The sequence below is a fragment of the Crotalus tigris genome, unplaced genomic scaffold (genome assembly GCF_016545835.1).
Source record: "Crotalus tigris isolate CLP2741 ecotype Arizona unplaced genomic scaffold, ASM1654583v1 scf7180000024461.2689607, whole genome shotgun sequence".
In the NCBI taxonomy this organism is placed as follows: domain Eukaryota; kingdom Metazoa; phylum Chordata; class Lepidosauria; order Squamata; family Viperidae; genus Crotalus; species Crotalus tigris.
Genome location: NW_024100631.1, coordinates 2,548,121 through 2,576,084, shown reverse-complemented (window position 1 = coordinate 2,576,084; position 27,964 = coordinate 2,548,121). Strand labels below are relative to the sequence as shown.

The window sequence follows — 27,964 nt, the reverse complement described above, 5'->3', positions numbered from 1 at the left end:
AAATATGGAATAGAATAGAATAGAATATAGAAGTAGAGTAGAATAGAGTAGAGCAGAGCTGGAAGGGACCTTGGAGGTCTTCTAGTCCAGCCCCCTGCTCAAGCAGGAGAATCTATGCCATCTTAGACAGGTGACTGTCCATTCTCTTCTTAAAAACCTCCAGTGATGGAGCGCCCACGATTTCTGGAGGCCAGCTGTTCCACTGGTTGATTGTCCTCGCTGTCAGGAAGTTTCTCCTTAATTCATGTAGAGTTATCTGCAAAATTCACGTACCCCATAGAGGAGCAGGACCATATTTGAAAATGTCTTCCCGTTAACTTTTTAATTAAGTTTGGTGTAGTGGTTAATGCTGGCCTTGAAACCGGGAGACTGTGAGTTCTAGTTCCACTTAAGACACGAAGCCCAGCAGGGTGAATTTGGCCAAGCACCAGAAGGCTGAGTTCTAGTCCCATCTTAAGTATGAAAACCGGCCGGTGACATTGGGCCAATCACCAGGAGATGGTGAGTTCTAGTCCTGCCTTAGGCCTGAAAGCTGGCTGGGTGACTTTGGGCTGATCACCAGGAGATGGTGAGTTCTAAACCTAAGGAGAAATGTCCTGTCGCTGAGAACAATAAATCAGTGGGGCGCCTTGCTTTCAGAAGTTGTGGGTGCTCCATCACTGGAGGTTTTCAAGAAGAGACTGGACAGCCACTTGTCCGGAACGCCATACATTAGCTCTCCTGCTTGAGCAGAGGGTTTGACTAGAAGACCTCCAGGGTCCCTTCCCGTTCTATGTTATTCTACATTCTGGATCTACTTGGGCAGCAGATCCTCAATTCTTGGCTCCCAGCTTCCTTGTGTTGCCTTCTCAGATGAAAATGGACACCTGACCAGATGTTTTTTCCCCCCATTGGTTCCTCTTGCTGGGCAGCAGAAATGCTTTTGGCATTACTCAAGCCTGTTTGGGGGAGGGAGGGGGGATTTGTGGAATGGGGACACATCCTGAAACTCTGGATAGTTGGGAACTGGATGGGTAAGGTAAAGGTGAACGGGACAGCCAGCTCTCTCTCCCTGGCCAAGAGTCACAGTTTTTGAACCGTAGGCATTTTGCTGAAGGAGCAGAAGCCCAAGATTACAAGCTTATCAGCCAAGACAAACAAGGGCAGGGCTTCCCAAATCGGTCTCCTGTCCCCTTTAATCTGGGATCTTGTGTGTGGAGGCCGGGGAAAGGGGGGGGGGGAAGGAAGATCTGCTGGCAGATAGGGAATCTGGTCTTGAGGGCAATTTGCCAGCAAGCCTGCCCGAAACTTTAAGCTGTGAGCTGGGTAAAAGATTTGCTGTGAAAATAGAACAGGATAGGAAGAGTGGAAGGGACATTGGAGGTCTTCTAGTCCAACCCCTGCTCAAGCAGGAGATCCTGTAACATTCCAGACAAATGGCTGTCCAGTCTCTTCTTCAACGCCTCCAGGAATGAAGCAGCCACACCAATTTATTATAATTTATGTTGACTAGACAATAGAATAGAATAGAATAGAATAGAATAGAATAGAATAGAATAGAAGGGACCTTGGAGGTCTTCTAGTCCAACCCCTGCTCAAGCAGGAAACCCTACACCATTTCAGACAAATGGTTGTCCAGTCTTTTCTTAAAAACTTCCAGTGTTGGAGCATTCAGAGCTTCTGGAGGCAGGGTGTTCCACTGGTTAATTGTTCTCACTGTCAGGAAGTTTCTCCTTAGTTCTAGGTTGCTTCTCTCCTTGACTAGTTTCCATCCGTTGCTTCTTGTCCTGCCTTCAGGTGCTTTGGAGAATAGCTTGACTCCCTCTTCCTTGGGGCAGCCCCTGAGATATTGGAAGGCTGCTATCATGTCGCCCCTAGTCTTGTAATAAGATTTTTTTTCCCAGTTGTCAGTATTATCAAGAGCGATGGGTGTTTCAAATCAGGAATGCAACTCAAAGAATTATTTTACCGCTGTGGAAAAAAATCAAATATGATTTGCAGCACTGGATATTTAAGGCTTTTTTTTTTTTTTTTTTGGTCCATGTTTAGTTTGGCTGCTGGTCTACAAAAGTCAACCAAAAGGACTTCCTGACAATTTGGCTGAATTTCCAAGAGTCATTTAAATTATTATTTCTTTCCTAGAAATATTTTCTTTTCCTATCTAAGCTTTCTAGTTTGGTTTAGTTTACAATCTCTGGATCCTAATTTTATTTTGCGGTATATAAATAGCCCTCGACGTACGGTCACAACTGAGGAGCCCAAAGTTTTTGTTACTGAGCAAGTTGTGCCCCGTTTTACGACATTCTTTGCTCCCGTTGTTAAGTGAATCACTCCAGTTTTTAATTGAAAGGACCGGTCATTAAGTGATTCTGGCTCCCCCCCCCGTTGATTTTGCTTGTCGGAACCAGCTGGGAAAAGGTCGCAAATGGTGATTACATGATCCTGGGATGGTGCAACTGTCGCAAGTACATGCCAGTTGCCCAGCATTTTAATTGTGATCACGTGACCAAGGGGATGGTGCAACGGTCGTAAGTTTGAAAACTAGTCATAAGTCACTTTTTGCAGCACTGTGGGAACATCGAACAGTCATTAAATGAATGGTTTTAACACAGACACGCACACACACTCCCCTTTTCTTGAGTTTAATCAATAGAAATTGTGGAAAACATTTATCCCCCCCCCTTCCCTCCAGTCTGTGCTTTTAAACTAACAGTGATTAACTTCTTGACATGTTAGAAAGGGGAAATCCCCTTTGTGCCCATCTTGTGATGCAGCGGATCACCAAAGCTACAGAAAAAAAAAAAAAACATCTCAAATCAGCATAAAAATACAGATGGTGTTGTGCAGAACCAAGAAGCAATTTTTGCTCCGTGGTCCTTTTCCAGTCGTGGGGTTTTTGCTGGTCATCTTTTGCAAAACAAAAGCAGTCTTGGATCAAAATTTTGGGTGCTGGCACATCCTGTGTTTACAACCAGGGACACCCAGCTAAAAAAAGCTTTTTAAAAAGAATCGGGTTAATTTGTAGAAGGACAGCTTACTCCTCTCCTTGCTTTTTCTACTGTCTGAAAATAAATTACATTTCTTTTTTTTGGGTCATAATTTTGAGGGGTTTTTTGGGGGGCGGGAATTAGCTGTCGAGAAAAATTAGCTGCTAAGTTTGAGATCAACAAATGGCTGGAAAAATAGGGTTTCAAAGATACGACTCTCAAGTTGGCGGGCGAACCAAATGGCTGCGTGTACCGATATTTCCATACTTTTTATTTGTTTGCAAACGGAAATACAGTTTTACGATATCTGGCCTCCTCAGAGCTAATTTACAGCGGGACGCTGTCTCTTTTAAAGGCATTTTGTGATTAGTTAAAGATGGTTTGATCTGGTTGTTCTGGAGAACAGATGAAAAGTTTGGTTGGTAACCTTTTTTGGAGAATTTGGGGCCTTTTTTTTTTTTTTGGGACTGGAGCCCAACGATTAAACATCCGGTTTCAAAGTGGGTAGCCAGCTGATTCAAAGTAAATATTTGAAATGGTTTCACGTTCATAAAACAAAATCAAACAGATGTATAGTTCTGGCAATAAAATTTGTTTATGTTGTTGCCTGGGCTTATGACCTGGTCATGCTTTATTCTCAAGCTTATTCTTGCATTTTATTCCCATCCGGCATTCCAGATTTTTAAAGCAAAATATGTGATATTTCTGATCTTCTTTTTATACTCTCACAACAGTCCCAGAAGGCAGATTAAGCGGAGAAATCACAGTGTTTTTCTAGAATCTTTCTGCAGGCAGTCTTCAGCTTATAACTATTCCGTTTGAAGTTACAATGGCACTGGAAAAAGTGAATTACGACAAGTCCTCACACTTACGAACGCCACGTCCCCATCGTCACATGATCAGAATTTGATTGCTTGGCAACTGGCATGTACTTATGACAGTTTAATGTCCCAGGGTCACGTGATCAACATTTACAATCTTCCCTGCCTGCTTGTATATACTGTATTGAGATGAAGGCTGAACCCCTATCCGTCCTATTACCATCAAATTACATTATTAGGCAAATTACATGAACAAATTAAAGGTGAATAGTAATCAGGAATGGTCAATAGAACAGCTTAATCATATATTGTAAACTCTGTGCAGACTTGATTTTTTTTAAAAAAAAAGAACTGAATTTGCAGGTAGAGTTGTTATTTTTAAGTCAGAGACACAGAGACAAAACAAGTCAAGGAAGTTTGATTTAAATTCTCAGCCGTCTTCTTGTCTGCTAAATTTTTTTTTTTTTTTAACGTGTTCAAGGATTATTCCGTGAATAAGTTGTCTCATTTGTCTTCTGGATTTTGGCTTCTCTCAGCTCCTCTGGGCATAAAGTGTCTATTATATTTCATAAAGCACCAGGTGTTGGAAATGCAGAAAGATTTTTTTTTTCCGGGCACGTGCCCTTTGGAACTGTGGAAAAATTATTATTCTGGATTTAATGCAGCGATTCACTTTTAACGACCGTGGCAAGAAAAGTCGTAAAACGGGACGAAACGCAACCAATTTCTCACTTAGCAAGCTAAGTTCTGGGCTCCATCGTTGGTCGTTAAGTCGAGACCATCTGGATCAAAGCTGCTGTGTCTTCACTCAACAACTTTGATGCTCCATAGAGGACTTGTCAGACATAAAGGCAAACGCTTGACTCTTACACGACAAAAGAGTCGTCCATGAGGTTTTCTTGGCAGGAGCACAGCATAGTTTGCCTTTACCTTTTTTTTCCCTGGGATGTAATCCAACTTTTCACTTGCCTCCAGCCCTGGAATTTCCTGGAATCTCCCATCCAGATGTCAGTTGCGTCGTTTTTTCCGCATCGGACAAGGTCAGCTGGGACCGTATCACGGAACGGCGTTAATAAATTGAGTGGGCTTTGCTTCATCTTCTTTGCCCTGTGTTGCTTCTCTCCTGTCAAGAGAGTAAACTCTTAACATCTTTGGAGCAGTGATGATCCGTTCTTGAAAGAGCATGAACGAATTTAGTTTTCTCAGGTTTGATATCGCCGCCAGTGAAGCAGTACAGGTAGTCCTTGAGGTACGAACACAATGGACCACAAAATTTATGTTGCTAAGTGAAACGTCTGTGGAGACTCAGTCCTCCAGGTCCAGGTTGTCCCAATAGCTTTGGGACAGTGGCTGTCTACCTTAAGTTCCCTAAACAGCATTAATGAATTTAGCATCTACATCCTCTTTACTCTGTCTTCTTTCCTCTGCTTTGCTTCCCTGCCTTCAAAGAGGAGTAAACTGCAATAGCTTTGGGACAGCAACTGTCTACCTTAAGTTCCCTAAACAGCATTAATGAATTTAGCATCTACATCCCCTTTACTCTGTCTTCTTTCTTCTGCTTTGCTGCCCTGCCTTCAAAGAGGAGTAAACTGCAATAGCTTTGGGAAAGAGCCCTGCATCTTGATGCCTCTGCATTCACATCACCTTCACCCCTGTTGCTATTTCTTTATTTTTCTTTCCCTCTTGCAAATATTTCCCAAATATGATAGACTGCTTTTTTTCCCTTCACTTAGTCCAAAATTGTATGCTTCCAAGCCAGGCCCAAACACAAGCTGATTTCTGGAAGCCTTTCTAGGAAAAATAAAAACAAAAATAAAATCTCTTCCTTGACCAGCTTAGCTTAAGTTTCTAGCTCTCTGTTTAAAAAAAAAAAAAAAAAAACGAGGAAAAGACGAAGCCCCTTTGACCGGCTTGGCCAAGTACTTAAAAAAAAAAAAAAGAGGCAAATTTTCCTGAAATGTCATCCTTAATCTCTTGAGCCACCCGAAATGCGAAAACCAGACTGTGTCTATCTATCTATTCCTCCCTGCCCCCTTCCCTCTTTCGCAACCTCAGGGAAGGCCAGGACGAGTTGTGGAGTTGTTTGCTTTCAAACACCCATATTTCACAACAGCGGGACAAAAACTTTGATCCCCCGTCCTTTAGTTTTGCGTTTTCTCCATCTTTCCCTTCGGCTGCTGTTGTGGAAATGGGCTGGGGGGGGTCACTTGCTCAAGAGTCACAAATAAGGAACCCCCCCTCCCAACTCACCAGGACCCCCTGCGTTGGGTCAAGTCAAGACATGTCTCCCCCCCACCGTCCAAGCAGCCTTGGCTCTCTTATTCTGGGTCCAGATTTTTCTTTCTTTTTGTTCCCCCCCACCACCAACTGTCCAGAATAAAAGAATAACCGAGTTGGAAGGGACCTTGGGAGGTCTTCTAGTCCAACCCCCCTGGCCTATCCCATTTCAGACAAATGGCGGTCCGATCTCTTCTTAAAAACCTCCAGTCTTGGAAGGGACCTTGGAGGTCTTCTAGTCCAACCCCCTGCTCAGGCAGGAGTATCCCATTTCAGACAAATGGCGGTCCGACCTCTTCTTAAAAACCTCCAGTCATGGAAGGGACCTTGGAGGTCTTCTAGTCCAACCCCCTGCTCAGGCAGGAGTATCCCATTTCAGACAAATGGCGGTCCGACCTCTTCTTAAAAACCTCCAGTCATGGAAGGGACCTTGGAGGTCTTCTAGTCCAACCCCCTGCTCAGGCAGGAGTATCCCATTTCAGACAAATGGCGGTCCGATCTCTTCTTAAAAACCTCCAGTCATGGAAGGGACCTTGGAGGTCTTCTAGTCCAACCCCCTGCTCAGGCAGGAGTATCCCATTTCAGACAAATGGCGGTCCAATCTCTTCTTAAAAACCTCCAGTCATGGAAGGGACTTTGGAGGTCTTCTAGTCCAACCCCCTGCTCAGGCAGGAGACCCTATCCCATTTTAGACAAATGGCGGTCCAGTCTCCTTTGGAAAATCTCCCATGTTGGAGCACCTACAAACTTCTGGAGGCAGGTCGTTCCACTGACTAATTGTTCTATCTGCCAGGAAATTTCTCCTGCCCGGTCCTTGGGTGCAGGTTTACAACACTCCCAACGCTTCAAGGTAGAAGAATTTGAAGCTTCGTACCCATGTCTACGCCGAGACCGAATTAAGCCCAAGAGAGAAAAAGCAAGAGGGTGAAAAAGAGGAAGAAGAGGAAGAAAAAAGAGCCCAAGAGAGAGAGAGAGATTTAATTTGATAATCCTTTGCTCATAACGCCCCGGAGGGCTGCTGGCCACTGAATTAGTCACTTTTCTGGAATTTATAATCTTTTCTCCCTGCAAAGCAACCTTGACTGGAGCCCTGTGGCACCAGGTTGGTTTTCAAGGGCCAGGCAGAAATGTGAATTCGCAGAACAGGGCGTGGGCCAAGATTAAAAAAAAAAAAAAGTCAGTTTTATTTGGGGTGGAATGTGCAAATGGCTTCGGAAACTTCCCGCTAGCGTGGGTGACTGCCTTGGGTCTCTCTCCGGCCATCCTTTTGACTTTCTAACCTGTTTTTTCACCGTTTGCCAATGTTTCCCCCCCCCCCCATGCCGGTGGGTCCTTGCCTTCCAGATTTCTCTCTTGGGTTTTTGAGGTTTTGGTTTCTAAAAGGGGCTCAGTTGAGGGGTTTGATTTAAAAAGAATCCCTGAATGGACCCTGGAATCCCTTTTCCCTGCATTGCAGATTCTCTCTCCCCCCCCCACCCCTGGTTTGAAGAGGTTTTGATTTCTGAAAGGGGCGCTCCATTGATAGGTTTGATTTTTAAAAACTTCCAAATTTTATTTTCTCCGCTAAAAGGGGATTGCGGAATTTGGGAAGGAAATAGGGTCAGTTTATCAGAAGTTCACTTTTTTTCCCCCCTTAAAAAGTCTACAATAAACAACAACAATGGTCTTTTCCCTAACCAAGACAGACCTGTCAGCCATCACTTCCCAAGTTCCATCATCTTCAGCCTATGTCCAAAACCAAAGAAGTAGAAAAATAAATTGCATTTGGAGACGAGGTTTTGTATCATAAATATTTCGGCTTGTGCTTTGAAATCCAGATTGCTTATTGAGCTTGGTCCCTGATTACTCTTTTAAAAAAAATTAAAATATTCTTTCTCGGCTTGATTTGTGATTGGGGAAGGGAGAGAGTTGTTCAAGTAAATCGGCGTTAGAGAAAAGGCCATTTTCGTAGGAACGAGGAGTAATTTAGCTCTCCCTCTTATATCTGCCAGACCTCTCTTTTATGGACCTTTGGAAAACCTTGTAAATATTTCTATCAAAGGAGATTTATTTATTTTTGGGGGAGGGTGGGGTGGGGGTGGGTGGAGAATGGGGCTGAATAGTTTGCTGGCTTTGGAAACACGAAAACAAAAGTCAATGAAATGGACATAATATTGATAACGTGTGGCTTGAATAATTGAGTCGCTGAATTTGCAAAAAAGGCTTTGATCCGCATTGCCAAAGAGTTTGCATGGGGGGGGAGACCTGCAGATAGTCTTGACTTACGACCATAATTGGCCAGAATTTCTGTCGCTAAGCAAGGTTAAATGAATCAGGCCCTATTTTATCACCTGTCTGGTTAAATGAAACCCTTGTTAAGCAAATGAAATAAATCTGCCTTTCCCTATTGACTTTGCTTTACAACCGTTGTAAATATGTGCCCACCAAGCGACAAAGTTTTGATCTTAAAGGCCGTAAGTGCGAGGACTGGCCGTTCGTCGTTTTTTTCCAGTTCCAGTGTAACTTTAGTTGCTAAACAAATGGTTTATAGGTTGAAGTCTAATATCTTTTGAAGTGACCTCTTCGTAACTTTGTTGCAGGCATCTCCCTGTAGACAAATCCTAAATACAGATAGCCTTTGACATACGACCACATTTATGTCGTTAAGCGAGACGTTTCTTAAGTGAGCTTTGCCCCATTTAATGACTTTCCTTGTTTACAGTTGCTAAGTGAATCACACTGCAGTTGTTAAGTGAATTCCGGCTTCCCCATTGAGGTAGCTTGTCAGGAAGTTGCAAAAGGGGATCACGTGATCCGGGGACGCGGCAACCGTCATAAACATGAGTCAGTTGCCAAGGGTCTGAATTTTGATCACCTGACGATGGGGATCCTGGGACGGTCATAAGTGTGAAAAACGGTCATAAGTCACCTTTTTTCAATGCCGTTGTAACTTTGGCCACTAAATGAACTGTTTTAAGTCAAGGGTTACCTGTTTTTTTTCCTCCTCTAGAGTGCATTTTACATTTCCTTGCATGTCTCTTTCCTTCTCCCCCCCCCCAGCTAATTAAATGACAGCGGTAAAGAGAACTATTTCATGCTTTTTCGGTGGAGGATCTATTATTGACAATGTGCAAAAAGAATATTGCACTTTTGGCAAGCCAGGCCTGGGGAAACGTTTCAAAAAACCAAAATGTTGACATTAAGCTGTGATTTGCTCCTTCAAATATGTTGTATTTTGCAGCCATTTCAACAATCGTGGCCACCCTTGTCCTGCGTGATGAGGAGTAGCTGCCGATACGTCGCGAACGCCCGTTAAAATCATTCCTGGTGGAAATGACTGGCAAATGGAAAGGATCGTTTTAAATACCTGGAGGAAAAGGTGTGAAGCGGGCACGGATTTTAATAATCTTGGCACCTGCCGTGGCGTGCTTTGAATTTGATTGGCGCTGGCAGGGGAAAGATTGGCCAGGTAACAGGGGAAAAAAAATAATTAGATGCTGTGCCAGCGGGATGATTAGCATTAATTAGGTTGGCACCGAAGCTGAGTGGCAGAGAACAAATACTACATGTAGGAGATTTACATCTTGGTATTTGCGTTTAAGCAGTTCCTGGTAAGGTGAGGTAAAAGTGCTTTTTCTGCCCGAAAGGTGCCATGACGAAAAATCCAGGAAAAAGCAAAGTTGGCATCCTCCAAAGGAGATTCATTTCCAGCAGTGTGGTTTTGTTTCCCCCCCCCTCTGTTTTTATCATTTCCAACTTAGATGAATGTTGTGGGGGGGAAACAACAAAGCCTTCCTCGCTTAGTGACTAAAATTAGGACTGGCAACTGGGGGTCCGTTAAGCGAAGCAGATGCTAAGTTAAACCGAGATTCTGCTTCAGCTTTCCTCGGCTATACAGACCTTGTCCAGATGGACGTCATGTTTACTTTTTCATTACCGTTGTAACGGTGAACGGTCACTAAACGGGGCAGCTGCTAGAGGAGGACTGTGTATGTTGGAGAACCCCACGTAATCACTGGAAGACTTCTGAATGGATTCATTCTTAGGTTTATTTCTTAAATGTATATGTCGGGCGGTTCTGTGGTGACTTCAAAAGAATGGACGTTGCACCAGGAGTCAGAAAAATCAATTTTTTCTGTGTGGTGGGGAGAAAAGAGTGTTTTTCCTGGCCCCCGCTGGACTTTTTCGGAAGGGTTTACAAGATCTCTAGGAGCCCAATTCTTGTATCTTTTCCCAAACAGTCTAAAACTGGCCCCCAAAACCACACTTTGACCAGAAGCAGCCAGCTGTCGAATTTTGGGTGTCTATTGTTCAACTAATACAGATAGTCCTTGGCTTAACAATCGTTCCACTTAATAACCATTATTAAGTAAAAGTGGCTTACGGCCATTTTTCACTCTTATGGCCATTGCACGTGTGGTCACGTGATCAAAATTCAGATGCTTGGTAGTCAACTTAATAGCTCCGGCCCGACAGGTCGTACAATGGAGCCAAACTCATTTAACAACTGTCCCGTTGAGCCACGGAAAACTTGGGGTCCCTCGTGGCCATCAGTTGAGTAAGCCCTGTAGTACAGCCTTCAGCGGAAGAAGCCGTGCGCCCCAAGAAGTGCACGGTGAGCACAGCCGAGGGAAGCGACACAACATCAGAGGAGAAGTATTTTGCAAACTTGATTGGCACCTTGGGAAAGGGCGAAGCACGTTTCTCCGTCCAGTTCAGCTTGTTTCTTGCTCTGTAAAATTGGGCACGGCAGCCCTTTTTTTTTTGTCTGCAAAAATCAGCCGGTTCAAGCACCTTTCACAACTGGGAGGGTTTCTTTTTTGTTGTTTTCGACAGTGTAGACAAGGGCCCCTTCCAGATGTCTGGAGAATATAATTGGGGAACTGCAACACCCCAAATTGTCGAGTCGGCTGGGAAGTTTTCACTGGAGCTGGCCCAGCCTGGTTCAAAGGCTGAAGGACGGGGAAGATGGGTGGAGACCAGTTAAACCACATCCTTGGCAGACGAGAACTGGTCTTCCCTTGGTTCCTTTCTCTTCCCTTCTGGCCTTCTGCTCTTTGCCATGTTGCGTTCTTTTGTCCAGGGCTGCTTTTGTGTTCCTTCTTTGTTTTCAACCATTGCAAACTGCCGAGTCGCTTGGAAGTCAAGCGACAGATAAATGTAATAAATTATGGTTGGTCAGCCAGATGTTTAGATTGGATTGGGCAGTTTTGTCCACCTGCCGAGCCCTTCCCAATGACTTAGGATGGGCAGATGTTGTCGTTTAACAATATTAAAGGACTTGTCACGGGATGGGTTTCCCAGTAAAGCTGCTTTTTGCAATTGACTAATGGGGATTTTGCCAGTGCCAATATTATGGTGCATCACAGTTCATCCAGAGGTTCAGGCTGAATTTGGCATTTCCCCCCACCTGAGTCCTTCCCAAAGACCTGCGGTGGACAGATGTGGTTGTTTGACGATGTTAAAGGTCTCATCACAGGATGTCAGCCGGTCCAAGTAAAGCTGCCTTTTGCAATTGACCGATAGAGATTTTGTCAATGTCCGACGGTGTTCAAGAGGTGCTCCAGATGTTTTTGGACTGTACCCCAGGTGCCTATTACTATTGGTCCTCTTATTATCTATCAAAACCCTTGATATTGATCTTTGAAGGACAAAGAAAATAGACTGTGGAATTAACAAATGATGAACTGAAATTAATCAAAGTTGGTCAACTTTAAGACCTGTGGACTTCAATTCCCAGAATTCCCCAGCCATCACACCATCTAAAATTCCATAGTTGCCAAGTTTGAGGAACTCTTTATTTTAGAGGCACCTCTGTTTTTTTTTACGGTGTTTAGATCTGTTTTTGGATGCTGTTGTTATCAATAGTGTGTACCTCTGCTTTAAAAACAACAACAACCAACCCCACAAATATTTGAATTGTTTTTAACCGGTTCACACTCAACTCAGTGGATCAAGGAATTGGCTTGGAACTCAGTTTAGCCAATGAACTAATCCTTACGAGACAAGCTTTGAGTTCCCAAAAAGCAAAGGCAACCGAGGAATGTCGTAAACTCTTTTTAAAATACGTTGTGTGCATTTTAAATGTATAGACTTGTGCAGCGTTTTTGGATTTCAAGTTTTAAAACTGCTTTTGAGCAAGTAGTGTGGTGTGTGGTGTGGGGCGCCTCTCTGCAAACTTTAGCCAAATGCAACTTTGGCCCAAGGTTGCAGAGTTGCAGAAAACAGCTGTGTAACTCCTGGGGGGGGGGGGGAAATGCAACAGTTTAAAGGCGTTGCTGTGTGCCTATCCAAAAACTGACTCTGAAACAATAGGCAGCCTTAGCAGTGCAGGTAGTCCTCATCTTACGACGAGAATTACTAGGTTTTTTAATCACGTATGTTGACTTCCCTCGCCTTTCAAAATAAATGCCTGGGTTTTTTTGGTTTGCAAAACTCCTGCTCCTCTGTTTTCTTTTCAGACAGAACCTCTCTCCTTTTAAAATCCCAGTCCAACATTTTCCCCTCTCAATTTTTTTTTTTGGGGGGGATCGTCGATAACCCTTAACCTGGATTTTATTCCTTTATTTTAATTGCTTCAGATAAAGCAGGTTTTCTTCCCTGGTTCCCCCATTCTTTTTCTTCGCTTTCTTCACATTTTTTTTTCTTTTTTTTTAGTCTGCATTGCTCTCTACCAGCGGAGCATGTCAAAAGCTTTTGATGGGAGGGTTGTTGAATTGTTGAAGGTGATGCCAGAAATAGAATTAAGTGATAATTAAGTCTGTTCTTGGCTGTCTCGGTGTGTAAAGAGTTACAGGCTTTCATGCAACCTAGCATTAAATTCTCTTTTTTTCCCCTCTGAAAAGTCTGGCTTAGCAAGTTAGAGCAATTTATTTTGTGCTTTGTAATTCTTTTGAAACAGTGGTTGCCCCATCCTCTGCTGTTTTCTCCTATAATCTACCGTATTTTACTATTAGCTGCATATCTTCCTTTTTGTCTTTTCTTTTCCAAAATTTATTTATTTATTTATTTATTTCTCTTCGTGGCTTTCCTTCACGCAAAGCTGGATATAATCCCTGCAGATGGATTCTAAATTCTAAATAGGATGTTTTATAAGAAAGTATTGGTTGGAAACATCACCCTGCAATGGATAGACAGTGGCTAAAATGAAGATTCTGACAGTTGATTTAACTTAAAGGCTGTATCTGGTTGTTTATTGTCGAAGACTCTTAAGAATCAGGTTTTCTGTGCCTTTTTCATTTGCCAGCAAGTGGTCTCTGTTTTATCGTTTCGTCTTTTTTTTTTTTTTTTTTGGGTCTTCCAAGCTACTGTTTAGTTTTCTTAAAGGCTACGAAATATATTTCCTTGTCAGACCTCACGATCCACCAAAGATTTTCAGAGATTTTGCCCTGAGAATTTTGGGGGGAATTTTAACAACATGGAGAAACCTGCCAGACGAGGGCAAGGAAGGTCTTCAACGTTTGTTCCAAATTTCAAGAGCAAATATTTGCCTCTTTATGTTCATCGGTGGGGTGAAATTATGTGGTGCTGCTTGACCCAACCTAGAACTAAGGAGAATTTTCCTGACAGTGACAACAATTAAACAGTGGAATGACTTGCCTTCAGAAGTTGTGGTGCTCCGACAGTGGAGATTTTTAAGAACAGATTGGACCGCCATTTGTCCGGAATGCTTTGGCTTGATCAGAGGGCTGGACTAGAAGACCTCCGAGGTCCCTTCCAACTCATTGAGGCTAATCCCCAAAATTATATTTATAACACATGGATCTACAGTTATTATCTGTGGCAAGAAGTGTCGTAAAACGGGGGGAGAATTGCTTAGCAAGTTGGGCTTAGTTGGGCTCGTAAGTTGAGAACTTCCTGTACATTAAAAACGTAAATAAATTAACCTTCCACGACCAGCGTTTCCCTTTCGTTGTGCGTTGAGAAAAAATGTCCCTGGATATAGGTGTTCCCACGGCTGGTTTCATCAGACCCCTTTGAAGTGGGGAAGAAGAAGGGGGAAAAAAAGAGGTGGAAACTGCTTTTGCTCAAAGCTTTTCATTTCCTTAAAAAAAAACGCCTGGTAGGAGAGAGCATTGCAAAATCCCCTCTTGAGATTGACCAACGGCTTGTTAAACCAACATTCTGTCGAGACTTGCAAGTCTAAAGATTAACATCTAGGACTCTGTTCTTCCTTCTTCTTCCTCTATTCCCCTCCAGTCCAGAGGTTGAAATGGGATGGCAAGGCACCGCCTCGCTCCCCCCATCCCCATGGACGAGGAATGTGTCTGCTCCCCTCTTGCTCGTTCCGACGTCCGTACAGGTAACCCTCAAGTTACACCAGTTCCCTTAGTGACCTTTCAAAGTTACAACGGCTCTGTAAAAATGGACCATTTTTCACGCTTAGGACTGTTGCGACGTCCTTGGGGAGGGGGGGGGGGTCACCTGATCAAAATTCGGCCGCTTGGCCAACTGACTCGTATTTAAGGACACTTCCGGTCTCCCAAGGGTCATGTGATTCCCTTTTCTAGGACCTTCTGACACGCAAAATTAGCGGGGAAGCCGGGTCCGCTCAAACCCCCCTTATTAACTGCGGTGATTCACTTTAACCAGTGTGGCGAGAAAGGTTGTAAAGCGGAGCGAAGCTCACCTTGAACGACTGTCTTGTTGGCCGCAGAGATTCGGGGCTGAGTTGTCGCAAGTTGAGGATCACCTGTAAAGGTAGGAGGGGGAAAAAAACCTGAGTCTGGTTTGCGTTCGTAAGTCAAGGACGACATATATCCACGCCCAAGACAAAGGCATTGGGCCTGCTCTACTCTTCTCCTTCCGAATTTCGGGACAGAATTTCGTACAGTGGGGGAGAAGGTTCCCACCCCATGTCGAAGTCTTCTTACTGGCTTCCTCCCCCCCCCTAAGAAATATCTCTCAGTACCCACCCTGGGAGAGGGAAAGAGTCATGAAGTGTGTTGCAAGCTTTATGAAACGGGCTCTGTCTTATCTCTCCCAGCTGCGTCCTCTCCTACCCCCCCCCCCGCCCCCAGACGTGGCTGGCGTTGTCTGACCTGCATCCTTTAAAACCAGTTTTCTAAGGGATTCAGATGGGCAGCAGAGACACATAATGCAATCCAACAAAAATGCACTGCGGTCAGGTCTTGCCCCTTCAAAGAGAGTTGAACAGTCTCGGTCTGCCACCTAGACCGGCCATCGTGTATTTTTAGATTTTATTTTATTTTTTTTCCCCCTCTCTCCAGCTCACGACTCTCCTCCTCTCTGCGTTGGCAGGGCAAATGCCCACAAAATTCAGATTGCCGTGGGGCGGCTTGGAGCTGAACAGACGGTGAAAAATTCCAACCTTTAAAAAAGAAAAGAAAAGAATGACTTTGTTAACTTTTTTTTGTTTGCTTGTTTCTGGATCATCAATGGCAACCAAGCTGTTGAGTGCTTGTTTTATTTATCTGGCTGGCATCTCACCAACCAGCCCAGATGTTTAAGAACGCCAAGCAATTGGAGGGAAAAATGGCTGTTGTGTAGCTAAGCTTTCTGTTGGTTGATTGATTGATTATTAGGATTAGGATTAGAATTAGAATTAGAATTGTTTATTGGCCAAACACAAGGAGTTTGTCTCCAGTTCATAAGCTCTCAGTATATATAACAGCAACAAATGATAAATCATGATCATAAGCATAAAACACAACCATCATAAATCACTCAGGGATAGTCATAGGATACTAAATAAAAGCAATCGACATAAATCATAAGATACAACAACGAAGTGATAGTTGTAAGATGTTAATGGAATAGGTAATAGGAAAGATAAGAAGAATTATAGAAATACAGCTCTTATTACATGCCGTGTTTCCCCCAATATAAGATATATATTAATTTTTGCTCCAAAGACACATTATGGCCTTTTTCGGTTAGGGCTTAGATTCGGGAAAATAGGGTACTAAATGTGTGCTTCTGGCTGATGATCTTGACTTTGTGTCTGGGTGTTTTGGCATACTGGTGTCCTTAGGGGAGAAGCTGAAACAGACTCCTGGATGTGAGGAATCTGTAGATATTTATCAACCCTCTTTCTGGCTTGTGCAGTATACAGGTCCTCAACTATTGCAAGTTGCAATAGTTTTTTCTGCAGTCCTAACTCCGTTGAAGGCTGTGTCTCTCCTGTGGCATCATTTTGTGACGCTTGATGGCATCTCATCAATCAATCTTGGCCTTTTCGCTCTCTTTCACCCACACAGAAGATCAGCCCTGTATATTGGAAGTTTGATTGAACCCCATGCCTTGCGGAAGGCATCATAAAGTGCGCAGTGGATCCGTAGCAGAGGAAGAGATGGGAAAACATCTGCAGTTGAACTGCTTTGATAGGAGAAGAGATAACTTCCGTGGTCGAGATAAGTGAATATTTTGGCTGGAATTCATCAGGGGCTGGTTTGCAAAGAGACCAAATTGGCCTTCTGAGTATCTTCTCCACGCTTCTTACCTTTTTATACAGGAGGTCCTCGACTTACAAAAACAATTGTGGAGCCCCCAACATTTCTGTTGCAAAGTGAGCCAGCTGTTAAGGGAGTTTTGCCCCGTTTTACGGCCTTTCTTACCACCGTTGTTAAGTGAATCACCCCAGTTGTTAAGTGAGTAACACATGGTTCTTAAGCGAATCTGGCTTCCCCGATGAATTTGCTCATTCTGAAGGTGATAAAACCCTGGGACACTGCACTCGTCGTAAGTACGAGTCGGCTGTCAAGCCGTAGAATTTGGATCACGTGATCACGGGGCAGCTGCAACGGTCGTATGTGTGAAGAATGGGTCTTAAGTCACTTTTTCCCACTCTCGTTGTAATTTCAAATGGTTATTAAATGAACTCTTGTAAGCATTACCCCGTCCCCAATATAAGGAACCGTTTCCATGTCTCTTGAGTTCACTCATCTTCTTCCTCTCTTCTCCTCATTCTTGCACAGGAAGGTCAGAATAACAGAGCGGGAAGGGACCTTGGAGATCTTCTAGTCCAGCCCCCCCCCCCCGTTTGAGCAGGACATGCTAGGTCCAGATGACCCTTTTTCACCAGCCGAGGGTTGAAATAGCTTAAATGCCTCTTTGCTTTCTGCGAGCCGAGCTTTCTATGTCTGCTTTCCTCATCTGTGGTCCCGCACGGAGAACCGATGCCATGAGGTTAACGGGGGGGGGGGATGTGCTGGGGATGAAAACTGGAGACCTGGTTTTCATTGAGCAAAAATCTCAATTCCAGGGATTGATCTCGGTAGGAAACCTGGCATTCGTTCTGCCCCCGTAGCTTCACTGTTCTAATTATGGAGGGTACATACCAGATGCCAGCAATCTTTTGAGATGTAGTCATCTCAAAAAAAAAAAACAGCTAACTATCAGCAGGAACTTTGTGAGATCACCAGATTCGGAGTTTAGCTTGAAATCTCTTCGATGTCTCCGCAGATTGAATTTTTTTTGGGGGGGATCTATTTTGGCCGTATAAATTGGTTTCCGTTTTGTGGGAATGTACAGACACCGGTATATTTCAGCAATGGATGGAAACTCATCAAGGAGAGATTCAACCTAAAGGAAGGAAGGAAGGAAGGAAGGAAGGAAGGAAGGAAGGAAGGAAGGAAGGAAGGAAGGGAAGGAAGGAAGGAAGGAAGGACTGTGGGGACCTTAGTGCTCTGAGCTTGGTTATTTTCTTGCAGATGTTTCATGACCCAGCTAGGTAACATTATCAAAGCTAGAAGGAAATGTAATTTGAAGGAAGAGGAGGAAGGAAGGAAGGAAGGAAGGAAGGAAGGAAGGAAGGAAGGAAGGAAGGAAGGAAGGACTGATTGTGGGGACCTTAGTGCTCTGAGCTTGGTTGTTTTCTTGCAGATGTTTCATGACCCAGCTAGGTAACATTATCAATGCTAGAAGGGAGTGGGGTTTGTGGAGTGGAGGAAGAGGAAAAGGACTATGAGATCCTAGGTGCTCTCTGAGTTTGGCTGCTTCCTTGCAGACGTTTCATGACCAAACTAGGTAACATCATCAGTGCTAGAAAGGAGCAAGATTTTCTCTCTGTTTATATACTAAGGCAAGTCCCTCTCTCTTCTGGCACTGACCATGTTACTTAGTTTGGTTAATGAAACATCCGCAAGAACACAATCAAAACCAGGGAGCACCCAGGATCCCACGGATGCAATTATTGTTGCAGTCTCCTTTGGGGGCACGGCGTTGTGTAGAGAAGGACAATCTGCTGAGATCACCGGTGTCGTGTTTTAATTGTAGGGCTCTGTTTGCCACTGGAGGCTGAGCGAAACCGGGTTTCAACACGCTTGCTTTGCAAACAGTTGTGGTGTTTGTCAAGGATTAAAAAACTTCTCGGCCTCAGTTTCACTGGGTTGGGTCCTGGAGGGAGATGCCTCTTTCCACAAACTCAGTTTGTCTTTCATCTACCCAGCCGGTTTGGAGCAACCTTGGCAGTTTCAAAGGGTCTCCTTTTTCATTCCAAACCTGTTATTTAAATCAAGCGAAGATGAATTGGGGGTTCTCGTTTTTGAAAAGAAAAAAAAGTTTCCAGTAAACCTGTGTTTTGTATATTCTTAACTTTATATGGTGGTAGGCAAGACAAGAAGCAAGGGATGGAAACTAATCAAGCAACCTAGAACTGAAGAGAAATTTCCTGGCAGTGAGAACAATTAATCCGTGGAGCTCCTTGCCTCCAGAAGTTGTGAATGCTCCAACACTGGAAGCTTTTAAGAAGAGATTGGACAACGATTTGTCTGGAATGGGTTTAGGACCTCCTGTTAAGCAGAGGGTTGGACTAGAAGACCTTCAAGGTCCCTTCCAACTCTGCTATTCTGTATTGTCTTCTGGTATAAAGTTGAAGTCCATCCTTCTAGCAGGTCTGTGATTAGAATGGAGGCTTATAGTAGACTGGAAGGAACATGGTGGTGGACCTGAATTATTATTATTATTATTTTTTGCTTCTTGTATTTTAGAATGGGAACCTGGGTTCCTGTTTGCCATTTTTTTATGTGAAGCTACAGATTTAAGTTAGGATTTCTTGACCTGTGCTGCCAATTGGCTGCCATCATGCCTCCAAAATTGGACATTGAGGTCAGAGGAAGTTGAGGAAGGTGGCCTTAGAAGACGCTAGAGACCACTTGCAACCTCAACATCATAGCTACACCAGTGTTTCTCAACCTTGGCAAGCTTAAGATGGGTAGACTTCAACTCTGGCTGGGGAATTCTGGGAGCTAAAGTCCACCCATCTTAAACTGGCCAAGGTCGAGAAACGTGGAGCTAGCTGGACTATCCTTGGTCAATGTTTCTGTTACATTTTGAGCTTGCAACAGGGCCAAACATCGGAGGTCTCCAAAGAAGCAAGATCTTGATTGTTCTGAAGAATGCCAGTTTTTGATTTGGAGGGGGGTGGGGGGGCAGAAGGAAAAGCATCAGCCGTGCAAGAATCACAGGGGACATCTCGTAGTTGGACTTCACATTCTCCAGTCCATCATTGGGATTCTCCTGGAGCCAACGTTACGTTTTGCAGTTGGCTTCTTGATGCAGAAAATGTTGAGGCTATGTAATAGGCATTCTCCTGTTTTAAAAGAGGGAGGGGAATAATGAAGTGATGGTCTTGGATGAGGGCCAAGGGGAAGCTGCAAACTCAGGTGAATTGCACATCTGCAAACTTGATGGTGGGAAGAGACTGCTTAGTGTTGGTTTCCATGGAAATGTTTTTGGCACGCCTGTCCTCACCCTCCCCAGCTCGCTTTCCTGGACATTTCCTGTTGTAATCATGTGTTCCATCTTTTTGTCCAAGAGACACATGTTTCATATTTTCCCATAACCTTCTCCTGACCCGTTTGGCAGAGGAGCAGATACAGGCTTGTCTTCTGCCTTTGCCTCTCTCCTACTCTTGATTATAATGGCTTACCCAGAATGGAAAAAGTACGTGTCGCTTTGGTCTTCCCCTTCTTTAGTGTCTATGTGTGTGCGTGAGTGTGTATTCTCCCTTGGAACCTTACATTGTTGAGAGAGGGGTCAGCCAAGATCCAGGCATTGGATGCTGCTCAGAAGTCAACTTCAGTTTAGCTTCTTGGTTTGGGCTGCTTCTTGGTTCCCAAACTTTTCCTTGAAAAGGTGGAGGAGTGGCTGTTGACTTGAACCAAGGTGACCAAAGCTGAGATGGTCATCACCCCCATTATAAGTTGGAAGAAACGCCCTTCCAGGTCTACCTAAGTTTTTGTTTCTGCTATTGATGAAAGAGATGAGCATCAAGGGAAAATTGGATTCCTTGGGTTGAGCTACAGCATTGCCTTTGATGGGACCTCTTGGGAAGGCCTTCTCCAACTTGGTGAGCTTCCAGCTGTTGAGGAGGAGCACGATGCTGCTCTGGGAAAGGCAGGATCCTGGACACACCCCAAAGTTGTCGATTTAGAGAAGGTTGGCTGGGACATCACCCAATGCGAAATTTGGTAATAGAAAGCATCTGATCCTCTGTGGTTGAAGATGTCGTCCTTTTTTTTCCTTGGGAAGACACGTTCTTGGTGTTCATTGTGTAAATTGCAACAGGAAAAGGGTTTCCTTGTGGACCGGGGGTAAAAACACCAGAGATGCTGGATTAGTTTTTAATGACCTAAATCATCCTTTTCCAATCTGGATGGGTTTAAGAGAACTTGAACTCCAAATAGGAAACCAATCAGATGTTCTCTGTGTTTTTTGTGGCCGCCAAAATATTGCTCAATTAAAACTGAAGTGCAGAAAGACCTCAACTTAACAATCACAGTTCAGCCCAAAATTTGCCAAGCAAGACCGTTGTTAAGTCAGCTTTGCTTCATTGGTGCAGTTGTTAAGTGAATCACTGCAGTTGTCAAGTTACTAACATAGTGGTTACAGTGAGTCTGGCTTCCCCATTGACTTTGTTTGTCAGAAGGTTGCAAAAGGGGATCGCAACACACACACACACACACACACACACACACACACACACACACAGACCCTGCAGCCGTCATAAATATGAGCCAGTTGCCAATCCATCAGGATTTTGATCACATGACTGCAGCGGTTGTAAGTGTGAAAAGTTGTCCTAAGTCACTTTTTCAGTGCCGTTGTAACTTGGATCACGGAACAAATCGAGGACTATCTATAATTGATTCCAATAATCTTAAGCAGTTCAGGGCTTCCAACGTTCTTCCTTTTTTGGATGGGAGATCAGAAGGTCTCTGGGCAGACCTGGACATAACAACCACACAGAGAACTTTGTGGCCCCGTTGCCACCCTGTGGGAAACCTTGAAAGAACCTTTGCTTTCTTTCCGAATATTTCCAAGCTGGCTCTCTTCTCCCAGGCGTGCGGATGGCAGCCCAGCACATCTGCAGAACAATGCGGAGAAACCGCAACTTGCATTAATAATACAAGACTAGCTGGTTCTTTGTTTATAGCCTATCGGGAGAGAATAGCTGGTGCTTCTGAAACTGGTTATGGCACCTGCAGTATTACACACGAGGATCACAACTCTTTGTAGGAGCTGTCTTGAGACAGCTCTCCACAGCACGCAAGTTGGCTCTCCACAAGGAAATCAAGTTGAAGGGCGACAAAGATGACAAAGGGTCTCAAGACTAAATCGTGTGATGAGCAGGATCAGGGGCACATGGTAGTAGTCTTCCGATGAGCGGCATAGTGGCCTAGTGGTGAAGACACTCGCCTCCCACTCGGAGGTTGAGAGGTCAATCCCAGGTAGCAGCAGATGTTTCTTTCCTAGAGCATAAAGAAAAACTATATCTGCTGTGAACTCCGCGTGGCGTCAGGAAGGGCATCTGGCCAGTAAATGCTCAGCTCTGTCCAGTCGCTCCGATTCTACCACAAATTAAGGGATCACAGAGTCGTAAAAAAAAGGGGGGATTATAGTAGTTTTCCAACACTTGAGGGGCTGTCCCGGAGGAGAGAGGATCGACCTATTCTCCAAAGCACCAGAGGGCAGGACAAGAAACAACGGATGGAAACTAATCAAGGAGAGAAGCAACCTGGAATTAAGGAGAAACTTCCTGGCAGTGAGAGCAATTAATCAACGGAGTATCTTGCCTCCCTCTGGAGATTTCAAAAATAGACTGGGCAACCATCTGACCGGAATGGTATAAGGTCTCCTGTCTTGAGCAGGGGGGTTGGACTAGAAGACCACCCAGGTCCCTTCCGACCGAATGATTGTACATTCTTCTTGCAAGGTTCTTCTCTGCCTCCTCCTCCTCTCTTGCACGTGTTCGGTTTGGTGCCTCTTTTCTCCCTTCGGGAGGTGCTCAGCTGTGGGAAACAGGGATGCCAGATTAGGTGTCTTTAGCACATGGATCCCGTGTCCGATTACATTACCAGCCCCTTAATTTTGCCTCTGCTCTCTCTCTCTCTCTCTCTCTCTCTCTCTCTCTCTCTCTCTCTCTCTCTCTCTCTCTCTCTCATTCAGTGGTTCCCAACCCTTGAGGCACCAGGGACCAGTTCCATGGAAAAAGCTTTTCCTGTGGACCAGAGGGGCATGGTTTTCCATCTTGCCCGCATCCCAGGGATGACGTTTTGCTTTTTTTGCACGGACCGGTACTGGTCCACAGCCCGGGGGTTGAAGACCCCCTACTCTCATGGAATATCTGAGCCAGTGCAGAACTTCTAGATTGCTCGAGAAGCAAATTGGAAACCCCGCGTCTGAACTCAGTGCTGCCCATTTGCTCCGATTCTTCTCCTCCGCTTGGTGCGATTCTCGTGTGCCTCTTCCTTCCCCAAATATTCCTTTTGGCAACTGTCGTGGAAGCGGTGCCTCGTTTCCAGATCTCACCTCCTGATTGCTTCCAGAGAGGGTCATTGCCATGCCAGAAAAGTTTCCTCTCCATCCTGATCCATGCCAGATGTTCTCATAATCTCAGGACAGGATCATCCACAGGCTTACTTGGATTCCGGAGAGCGTTTCCTGCCGAAAAGTGGGCACGCTTTCATCCCAGGTGCTGTGCTTGAATAGAACTTTCCCCAGGCCTTAATTTTTATTTTTATTTTTGACTGACTAAGCCTCACCTCCACGCAGAGGTCCCTCGTTTGCTCATTCTCAAGAAATCCTCTTTTTTAAGAAAAAAAAAAAAACAGGACATCTTTCTCTTTTCAAGTGCTGCAAATCAGTTTTCATTTACCGGAGAGGGGTGGGCGTGGGGTGGCGGTGGGCGTACAGGATCCAATCCAGGCCAAACATTTGCTTTTTTGGAAGGTGGCTCTGCCAAGGGGGGGGGGGGTGTGTGGGACGAGCCACTGAGAGCCAAGTGTGCATTCTTGGATTTTTGGGAGCACAAATGGTCTCTGCTCCGCGCATTCTCCGAGGTCAGAGGCCAAGGGGATTGCCCTGCGCTTTCGAAAATATGTTCCCTTTTGAGGACAGTTATGAGATACCCGGATAGGGCAAGCCCCAGCTGGTGAGCCGAGGTAGAAGCCTAATCCTGGGCTGGACGTCTTCTCGGGGCAAATGTTGATATTTAAAGGGACACACCTGTCAAGGGAAGGGTGTTGCGTGCCTTGGGGAAGGGGGAGGAGGGCACGGGAGAAGGGCTGGGGGGGGCGATGCTCCGTTTTTCATCCGACTGGGGTGATATTTGCAAGGTCTCTGGTGTTTTGTTTTGTTTTTCCCTCCTCCCAAACATTGGGGAAAGGCTGGAATTCTCCAATAATTCTCCCCAAGGTGGGAGGAGTTACACACAGGTAGTTCTTGACTTAACGACTGCTCATAATAGCTAATAATAATAGTAATAATAATAATAATAACAACAACAACAATATTGGAAGAGACCTTGGAGGTCATGTAGTCCAACCCCCTGCTCAGGCAGGAAAGCCTATGCCATATAATAATAATAATACTCGATAGGTAGACAAAATGCCAAATCCAGTCTGAACATCTGGCTGACTGTGCGATGATCAATTATAATAATAATAATTAATAACAATGACAAATGGCTATCCAGTCTCTTCTTAAAAACTTCCAGGGTTGGAGCATTCACCGCTTCTGGAGGCAGGTTCTTCCACTGGTTAATTATTCTAACTGGCAGAAAGTTTCTCCTTAGTTCCAGGTTGCTTCTCTCCTTGCTTAGTTTCCATCCATTGTTTTCTTGTCCTGCCTTCAGGCGCTTTGGAGAATAGCTTGACTCCCTCTTCTTTGGGTCAGCCCCTGAGATATTGGAAAATGGCTATCATGTCCCCCCTCGTCCTTCTCTTCATTAAACTAGACAGACCCAATTCCAGCAGCCGTTCCTTCTATGTTTTAGCCTCCAGTCCCCTGATCATCTTTGTTGCTCTTCTCTGCCCTCTTTCTAGAGTCTCAACATCTTTTTTACATTGTGGTGACCAAAACTGGAGGCAGTATTCCAAGTGTGGCCTTACCAAGGCCTTGTAAAGTGGTATTAATATGAAGGTGTCTTGTTCATCATTTGCAGTCATAGTCATAGAACAGTGGTTCTCAACCTGTGGGTCAGGACCCCATTTGGGGTCGAACGACCATTTCACGGGGGTCGCCAAACAAGGCTGTCCGCCATTTTTCCCCCCTTTTCTTTGGCCACACCCTTGGTACCCGGTGATGTATAAGTGGTTGGGGGTCACCACAACATGGGGAACTGTATTATGGGGTCACAGCATTAGAAAGGTTGAGAACCACTGTCATAGAGTCTTAGAATGATAGACGTAACAGTTGGAAGGGACCTTGGAGGTCTTCTAGTCCAACCCCCTGCAGAAGCAAGAAACCAATTTCAGACAAATGGTGGTCCAATCTGTTCTTAAAAAGCCTCTGGTGTGATTGTACTTCGGTCCTCTTACTAAACCAGGATTTGTTGAATAAGCCACAGTGATTGGCAGTAAGGCAGAGCCCCCCCCCCCGTCCGTCCGTTTACATTTTACTGGATGGAACAGACTGAAAGCCCAGCTCAACAGCTTGGAAGGCCCTTGACGTTGATCCCCGAGAGATTTAATGTTCTCTCCGTCCACCAAGCTGAGTTTCCATCCTTCTCCTTTGCAAATGTTGGCTTGTTGGAGCGTTCCAGAGGGGATGCAAATCCATAATGCAGCCGTGAAATCAGGAGATGATGAATGAGCTGCTGAAGTTTTTTTCTCCCTGACTCATGATAATCAGAGAGCTGAGTCCTAAGTTTTAGGTTGATGGATTGCAGGGAAGTTGTTTTTTTTTTTTTTTTTTAAAAAACCACCTTTGTCTGGGTTTTAACCGAGAATAAGTGTCACGCCTGCTAACGAGACCCGACCAAAATCAATCTCTGCTTTTATTGAGATTGGCTATATAAGAAGACCAATCTGATTCTGCTGAACCTTTTCAGTCTCCTCCTCAAAATTCAGTTCCTTGACCACTTCCAAGTGTGCTATTTCTGGACGTTCAAAATGCTGCAGCCCCCCCCCCTTTTTAACTTTTTTTTAATTGATTTTCTAGTTTTACATTCAAATACTTAAAAAACAACGTGGCGGCTGAGTTCATCGACAATTCAATAACATACAAGTATCCTTCATACAAATCTCAAACTACTACATTAAATATTTCCTCTCTTTTCCCCAACATTTACTGTCTCAAAGTTAAACTAATACAATTCTTATTATATCGATTAAATAAAAATAACTTCTTACATTTATCAATAATTTTTAGTTTATACAGATCCTAGTTATTTTAACATTCAATCTTTATAGACAATCAATGTCCCAATTAGTTTTTCCCCAATTTTAGTTTCCCTTAAAATATTTAAATTTAACATTTAATATTTATCATTTCCAGATTTTGAATAACCACAGTTCCCTTTGTCACAATTCATTGCAAAATCTAATGTTCAGCCCACTTTGCCCGCATGGATTTCCTGTTCTAGCTTGTCCTCGCTTTACAACAGTTCATTTAGTGACCATTCCAAAAGTCAACTTACAACCCCTTTTTACACTTAGTTATTGCAGCATCCCCAATGTCACAGGATCCAAATTGAGAACCTTAGCAACTGACTCGTATTTATGACGGTTGCAGTGTCCCGGGATCATGTGATTCCCTTTTGCGAGCTTTCGACCAGCAAAGCCAATGGAGAAGCCTGATTCACATAACAACCGTGTTACTAACTGAACAGTTGCGATGATTCTCTTAGCAACTGCGGCAAGAAAGGTCGTAAAATGGGACAAGATTCACTTAAGGGTCTCAGCACTGTAAAGGTTGGGCTCCACTGTGGCCGTAAGCCGAGGACAAGCTGTAAATCTCCATCAAGAAGATCATCATCTTTTAGCATCTCCACAAGATGCTTCAAATGCAGTGAACAGTAATCTTTCAAGAGCGAAGATTATTTAAAATTCATTTTAAAAAATAATAATAATTGGTTTCCCAGTGTTATTTAAAATGTTGATTTTAACTCACCAAGTGTCCGGGCTTGAAAGACTAGATTCATCAGTGAAGATTCGATTAAAGCGATTTATTGCTAAAAATCTATCCACAGGAAACTTCGCAGCTAATAGGAGTTAGATAAGAGTCAACTGTACACAAGGGAGATTGGACTTACTCACTTGTGGCTACATAAGGATTCTAGGCTGATGCCTCTTTTGACTTCGCCTCTGGCTTTTGCCATCTCTTCTCCTCCATCAAGCCCTATACCAGTGGTTCTCAACCTGTGGGTCGGGACCCCATTTGGGGTCGAATGACCATTTCACGGGGGTCGCCAAACAAGGCTGTCCTCCATTTTTTTCCCCTTTGGCCACGCCCCTGGCACCCGGTGATGTATAAGTGGTTGGGGGTCACCACAACATGGAGAACTGTATTATGGGGTCGCGGCATTAGAAAGGTTGAGAACCACTGCCCTATACAGATAGTCTTTTAATTTACGACCATAATTGAGCCTAGACTGGGGCTTGTAAGTTGTGGCAGCTGTTAACCAGGTTACTATATGAGCGTGCCCAATTTTTATGACCCTTTTCCAGCAGTTGATAAGCAAACTCTGCCATCATGAAACAAATCCATTATACCCAACGGGCATCTTTTGCCCCAAACTGGAATCAAAAGCCAGAAACTAGCAAATAACACACAGTTCATTCCCCCCCCCCCCAAAAAAATCACAGTCACGCGAGGGCAGGACCCAGCAAATGGCCGTAAACACAACTGCCCAAATTGTGATCACGTGCCTGTAGATGTGTAGGTGTATGCAGCCATTGTAAATTTGAAACCGGGTCATAAATACATTTGGGGGCTTCCATCATAACTCTGAATGCTGATTGCTACCAGCCACTCCTTACGAGAGGACTTCTATTTAATTTTTAAACATTCCTCCAGATGTCTTGATCTCTGCATACAATCAAGCTGCATTCTTACCATCTTTTTAGAATTATGTTGTGTTTAAAGGGGGGGTGCCACCTTATTCTGTTGCGATAGTAGTCATTTGTAGTTTCTGTTTTCCTTTGCACTCTTTAAGAAGTCAACTCTTAACTCCTGATTTATTTACTTATTGCACACATACGCAAAACACAAACCAACCTGGTAGAGGGACACCCATCAATCAGCATCTTCGCTGGGATCCCAGGATTTTAAAAAAGCCCCAAGAAAAGTCAGCCAGCCCTCAATAACTTTCATAGAAACTTAAATACTGTCTCTAAGCTGTGATTGTCATAGCAGCCAGACCAGTTCAGCTTGCCTTCTGTTTTTGAGACACGTCTTGGAAGCTGCCTTAGCGAAAAAAGAAAAGAATTCTTTTGACAAAATTGTGCAACTGTCTTCAAACCCCAGACTTGCCTTGTTTTAAGTTGCTCCGTATATAATAGAGTGTAAGAAAAGAGGGGTGTTTTCTTTTTTTTAAAGACAGGATTTAGTTTTGTTAGAAAAATCTGTTTGCTTCAACACTTCTTCCAAATTTATTCAAGCAGTATTTCCTGAATTTCAAACTGCACCGTGGCTAAATGGACTTTGCACTTTGAAAATGTGCACTTAATAAAAGGA

At 44.1% G+C, this 27,964-nt stretch overlaps 1 protein-coding gene across 1 annotated transcript in view; it reads left to right on the top strand.

The window, feature by feature from the left end:
- HIC2 (HIC ZBTB transcriptional repressor 2) overlaps window positions 1–27,964 on the top strand; it is a 56,723-nt gene that overhangs the window by 16,686 nt on the left and 12,073 nt on the right. The gene's annotated exons all lie outside the window — the stretch shown is intronic.